General features: G+C 28.3%; 1 pseudogene; it reads right to left on the reverse strand.

Annotated features, from left to right (window-relative positions):
- Positions 1-2,693: 2,693 nt before the first annotated feature.
- On the reverse strand, positions 2,694-4,073 carry LOC106370031 (annotated as a pseudogene).
- Between the last annotated feature and the right edge of the window lie 2,109 nt (positions 4,074-6,182).

The following is a 6,182-nucleotide window of genomic DNA, read 5'->3' on the forward strand; positions in this document are numbered from 1 at the left end:
ATATTATTATTTAAATTATTATTTTAATATTTATATAATATCATGATATTAAGATAATTGATAAACATTAAACTATTCTATTGATATATATATATTCTATTATTTTAAAAAATATTTAAATATATAATTATCATGATATTTAAGATATTTAATTAATAAATTGATATTAAAAATTGATATTAACAATATCTACCGATAATATCATCATTACTTTTATCTTATATTTAGTTGATGATTTTAATGACTAATATTATAGTCAGTTTCTCTGACTTTTATTAGAAATATTGATCAAATACATATTATTAAAAAAATTATATACGAGTATACTAATATATCTTTATTTGATAAGTGAATTTGCTTACTTGTCATGTTTTCCATGATTTTAGTTAATTTGTCTATTTGTCATCTTTTCCATGATTTTAAGATAAATCATTAATTTAATTAATATTATGATTTAAATTATTATTTTAATATTTATATAGTATCATGATATTAAGATAATAGATAAACATTAAACTATTCTATTGATATATATATATATATATATTCTATTATTAAAAAAATATTTAAATATATAATTATAATGTTATTTAAGATATTTAATTAATAAATTGATATTAAAAATTGATATTAATAATATCTACCAATAATATCATCATTACTTTTATCTTATATTTAGTTGATGATTTTAATGACTAATATTATAGTCAGTTTCTCTGACTTTTATTAGAAATATTGATAAAATACATATTATTAAAAAAATTATATACAAGTATACTAATATATATGTATTAATCAGTTTCTTTGGTTTATTCGGTTTGATCGGTTAATATACTGAACCATATATATATATTGCGGTTTCTTAAAAATAACATTCATTCAGTTTATTTGGTACTACCCATATCCAGATTGTTTTCTCTATTTCGATTTGGTTCGATTTTGAATGGTTCGGTTTTACCGGATTGAAAATTCATATACTATCATTATTTTGTTGATGTTTTGTAGTTGTGATTTTATAAAATCCTTTCAGTGCCACATGATTTCTTTTCAGTCCAAAATACAGTATATATGTGTTTAATTTCAAATACAAATTTCTTAATTTAATTATTACTATAGAAAATATTTTGATCTAAAATCTACATCACATAAATAAAACTATGAAACAAAAGAACATAATTTAATACATTGATTACCAATATTAATATTGAAATTTTATGATTTATAATAATTTAAATTTTCTATCAAAATTAATTATTATTTTTATAAAAATAAACATTAAAACTAAAAAATTGTTAGGTATGTAGATATATTAGTCCGCACAAGGTGCGGATCAACTAGTTATAAGATAAAATAGGTTCGATAAATCGTTTAATCGTTTTTAAGGTAGTGTGAAAGTCTGCAAAGAAATAAAAACACCAAATAAACAATTTAATAATACAAAAAAAGCTTAATGCTCAAAAGATAGCATGTCCACGTCAGATTAAAAGAACATCTAATCATGAAGAAGGTCTTTTACTCATAGTCAGAAATTCATCTATGATGGATTTTTTCCCGTGGTCTAAAAACTATTTTACTCAGGCACAATCTAACAATACTAAAGAGGATTACCGCTCGTTAGATTAAAAAGAAAGCCAACCAGGGAAAAAGTCTTTTACTCATAGTCAGAAAATCATCTATGATGGGCTTCTTCCCATGGTCTGAAATATATTTTACTCTGGCACAAATCGAACCCACTTGGGCTTTTATCACTTGCACGGTCGCAGGATGCCTTTTTCTAGTGCACCGCTACGATTGATGATGTTATGCATGGCTCTGCTTGGTATTATATTGCCTGCAGTGGGTGCAATACTAAAGCTACCAAAAGCCAAACTTCGTTGATGTGTACAAAATGTGGAAAGGTTAACATAGCTGGTGTTGCACAGTGTGAACTCTCGCCTCAATATTCAATTAAGCTTTTGCTGGTATTGGCTTTTGAATTTTTCATAACAGGTACCGTGCAAAGATCACTGGCTGTTTTTGTTATACTTAGTGATGCTGGTCGCGAGTTGACTGGGTATGCATCAGAATTAGTTAGCAGCTACTTTGAGGTAACTTAGCATCAGGCTATACATCATTCTCAAATTATAATGAAAACCAAGGAGTTGACCATGAGGTGTCTGTCCGGGAAGTCTGAATCTTATTACTAAAGCGTCAAATGATTCAAATACTCAAACAAATACGAGTTTGACATCTTTTGATCCTCGAGAAGAAAGTGATAAATCTTGTATAACCATCTCAAGCTCATCCTCTTCCAGTGCACTATCCCATGACCGAAACAAAATTGTCGCAGTCTTTAAGCAGCAAGCATTTCTCAACACAAATTTGACCAGATCTAACTCTTTTTGCGATCCATATATCCCTATCCACTTGAAAGTTCCGAGACTCGACAACAGACATCCTGGAACACAATTCAGTTGATTCTCCCAGCAAACCGGTGGATCCTCACAAATATCTGTATGATCCTGAGATCAAATGGGACAGATTTGCTTACACGTACATTAAATTAAGCCAACACAATAGGTCTGTTTCGAAGAAACTTACAATAGTTAGATGGACCACAAGCTCTTGTAAATTAGGAGAATCTTTGAGGAACAGGACAAGTAATTTTGACCATTTTATAGTACATGAACACAGCTTCAGATGACGAAGCTGGCTCAAGACAAGACCCTCACGATATAAAGCCTGCACACGATAAAAAAAAAAAAAAAGAGAATAAGGAGGATGTTCTAAACTGAGATCGACAGATGGATTAAAACATGTTACCTTTTCGGCTTGGTCAGGTAGGCATAATGAAAGCCGCTTGACATATGTGATTAAACTAACAAAGTTTTCTGTATCAAGGTATGTCGAATCAACTTCCATCTCCTCCAACTTAGGCATATCATCAGAATAGAAGGAGTAACCATTATAATCAAAATCAAAATCAATATCACTAAAGTCATCATGTTCACAAGTATAATCCGTAAACTTGAAATACTTTAAAGATGGAGTGTTCATCACAAGCGCTTGGAAAAAAGATCCTCTACATATCTTTAGGGTTAGTCTCTGCAGGGACGGCACAATTACACTAAATGTTTCCAAATGTTCACTTTCACATCCATTGTGTTTCACAAATAAATCCTCAAGAACAGGGCAACTGGAAAGAAGTCGGTGAAGAGATTTTTGATCTGCGTAAGTAACACCTTGAAGAAGCAAAGTTTTCAGGGAAGGGAGACAATCAGACAAGTTGTACGAGGAACATCAACGAGAATCCCCTCTTCCAGTTTCAAGATCACGAGTGATTTGCAAGTATACAAACTACTCGGCAGTTTAGTAGTCTGGGATTCAAAATTAGGATAAAGGTCAAGACTTAACTCACGAAGGAAGCGAGTAACTGCAATAGCTACCCACATTCTGATATCTTCCCGTGTAACTGATCCTTCGTATCCGTAACTAAAATTGAGACGCAAGCTCTCTATGACTGGAGCTCTATGTTGTGGCATATTCAGAGTAATAAAATCAATTAAACTCTTGCGTTCATCCATTGAGTGATCGTACTCAAGTTTAGGCAGCCACATCCAGAGAAACTCCCATCGCTTGGATAAAATACTTGTGTTTGCAGCAACTTTTGTTGGAAGAGGCAATAGTACCTTCAAAAGCAATTCATCAGGCAACTGACTGATTTTGTCCATATCTTGGCAAACTCCAAGCACGAACTGAAGCAACGAATCAGAAAAGACTGCAAAATATTGAATTGTCTTCACGCCGGCTGTTATATACTTAAGGCCTTGGGGCTAGGGGAAACAAAAAGATTTGGTCCTCTAATAATTTTATTGTGGGAAAATTCCTTACAAATACAAAGCCTAATTTTCATTTGATAATAAAATATATAAATTATTTTGGATCCCCGTTTAATACACTAACTAATTTTGGTTGTCTTGTATATTAGGTGATGATTGTTTAGTAGTTTTTGATTTTAGTTTTTACCTTTTGGATTTTAGGTTTTAGATTTTAAATTTTGGTTTTTGATTTTCAGTTTTTGTTTTTAAGTTTTCAGCTTTTGGTTTTAGCTTTTAGATTTTGATTTTAGTTTTTGGTTTTGCAGTATTTTTTAGTTTTAAAAGAATAATTATATATTACTTTTAAATAATACAACAAAATATCAATTAAATTTTAGAAGTTACGATAAAAGTTTATCAAAATATTATGATTTTGTTTAATAATAAAATACAGTAACATGTTTCTAGTTCTTATATTATTATAAAAATATATTATAATAAAATGTTCATCATAAAATAGATATAAGTTGCAAACATTAAAATATTTTAAAATAATAAACTATTTAGAAATTTTAGTATATAAATTATATTTTATTTTAAAACTTGAATGACAATTGTTTTATGATATAAATGATTAGTTTTATGTGTAATGTTGAGTGGATGACAAATGATTTCTGAAAAAATTAATAATTATTAAAATATTTAAAATTATATATTTTCACAATTAAAATATTTCGCAATTTATTATGTTTAAAAAATTAACATATTTTACTAAAAATATAAATAATAAATAATAAATTTGTTTATGACTACTACACAATATTTATAAACTAAGAATACATTTTTACTTTGTGTTTCAAAAAAAAATACATTTATTCTAGAGCATAACATTTAATCAATGTTGATAAATATTATATTAATAGTATCAAAAAGCTAAAAAAAACTATAAGAAGCTACGTGCTCCTCTACAAAAACTAGAAAAACATGGATTTTGGTTTTTCACTTAAAAGTTGATACATCATGTAAAACTGGTTTCCCTAGTTTATAGGAAAACTCTTTTACTAAAATCTTGATTGGGTGTAGAAAGAGTTTTGGTTTCCTATAATCTTAGGGAATCAGCTTTTTAGAAATCTTGATTGGCTAAGAAAATGATTTTTGAAAAACAAAAACCAAAAACCATTCTAAAAACTAAAAACAATCAACACCTTAAATACACAAACTTTTGAAATTTGCTGATTTTACACGAGTTATTCTTGGGTTCACCCCCTAGGGTGAACCTCTAGGTTCACCAGCCAATAGGATTTCATTATTTCAAATTCGATATTTTTTAAAAAAGGAAACAAAATATTATCAAGTTATATTATGTTTTTAAAATAAAAAAAGTGAAAAAAATAGGGAATTAAAAAAAAAAATTTTAACGTTGTCAGCAAAACACTAAACCCTAATCCCTAAACCCTAAACCCTTGGGTAAACCTAAACCCTTGGATAAACCCTAAACCCTTGGGTAAACTCTAAACCCTTGGGTAAATCCTAAACTCTAAATAAAAACACTAAACCCTAAAACTCTAAACCCTAAATCCTAAACCCTAAACTCTTGAATGTTTTAGTGTTTATTGATTTTGATTTAGAGTTTCAGATTTATCCTAGAGTTTAAAATTTATCCTAGAGTTTAGGGTTTACCCAAGGGTTTACCCAAGGGTTTAGGGTTTAGGATTTAGGGTTTAGGGATTAGGATTTAGGGTTTAATGTTTTGCTGATGACGTTAAATTTTTTTTTTTTTTTGTAATTACTTCTATTTTTTATTTATTTCTTTTTACCTTTTAATTTTAAAAAGATAATATAATTTGATAATATTTTGCTTTCTTTTTTAAAAGATATCGAATATGAAATAATACAATCCTAGGTTCATCCTAGGGGGTGAACCCAAGAATAAGTCATTTTACACATCGCTTTTGACGGCGTCAATTATGTTTACCGAAAGTGGTGACAACGTTAGTGCTTAATTGCACACGTGGCTAAACAGAGAAATGAAAATTCCTTAAAAATATATGAACTAATTTTTATTTGCTAATAAAATATACTAACAATTTTGGATCTCCGTTTAATACATGAACTAAGTTTCATTTTCTATCTAATACACAAATTTTTGAAATTTATAAATTTACACATCTATTCAGACAACGTCAACTATGTTTAACATAATATGACGTTAATTTTAATTAAACACTAGATTTCGACCCGCGCGTTTTTTTTTCATTTATTTTTATAGAAATATTTTGTTTTCAATTCTAAATTGGTATATATTATAATATATATGTGTCCATCAATTTTTAAAACATAATAAGTTTACGATATATTTTTTTCATTGAATAGATTGTTTCAAAC

This window comes from Brassica napus, chromosome C1 (genome assembly GCF_020379485.1).
Source record: "Brassica napus cultivar Da-Ae chromosome C1, Da-Ae, whole genome shotgun sequence".
NCBI classification, from domain to species: Eukaryota; Viridiplantae; Streptophyta; class Magnoliopsida; order Brassicales; family Brassicaceae; genus Brassica; species Brassica napus.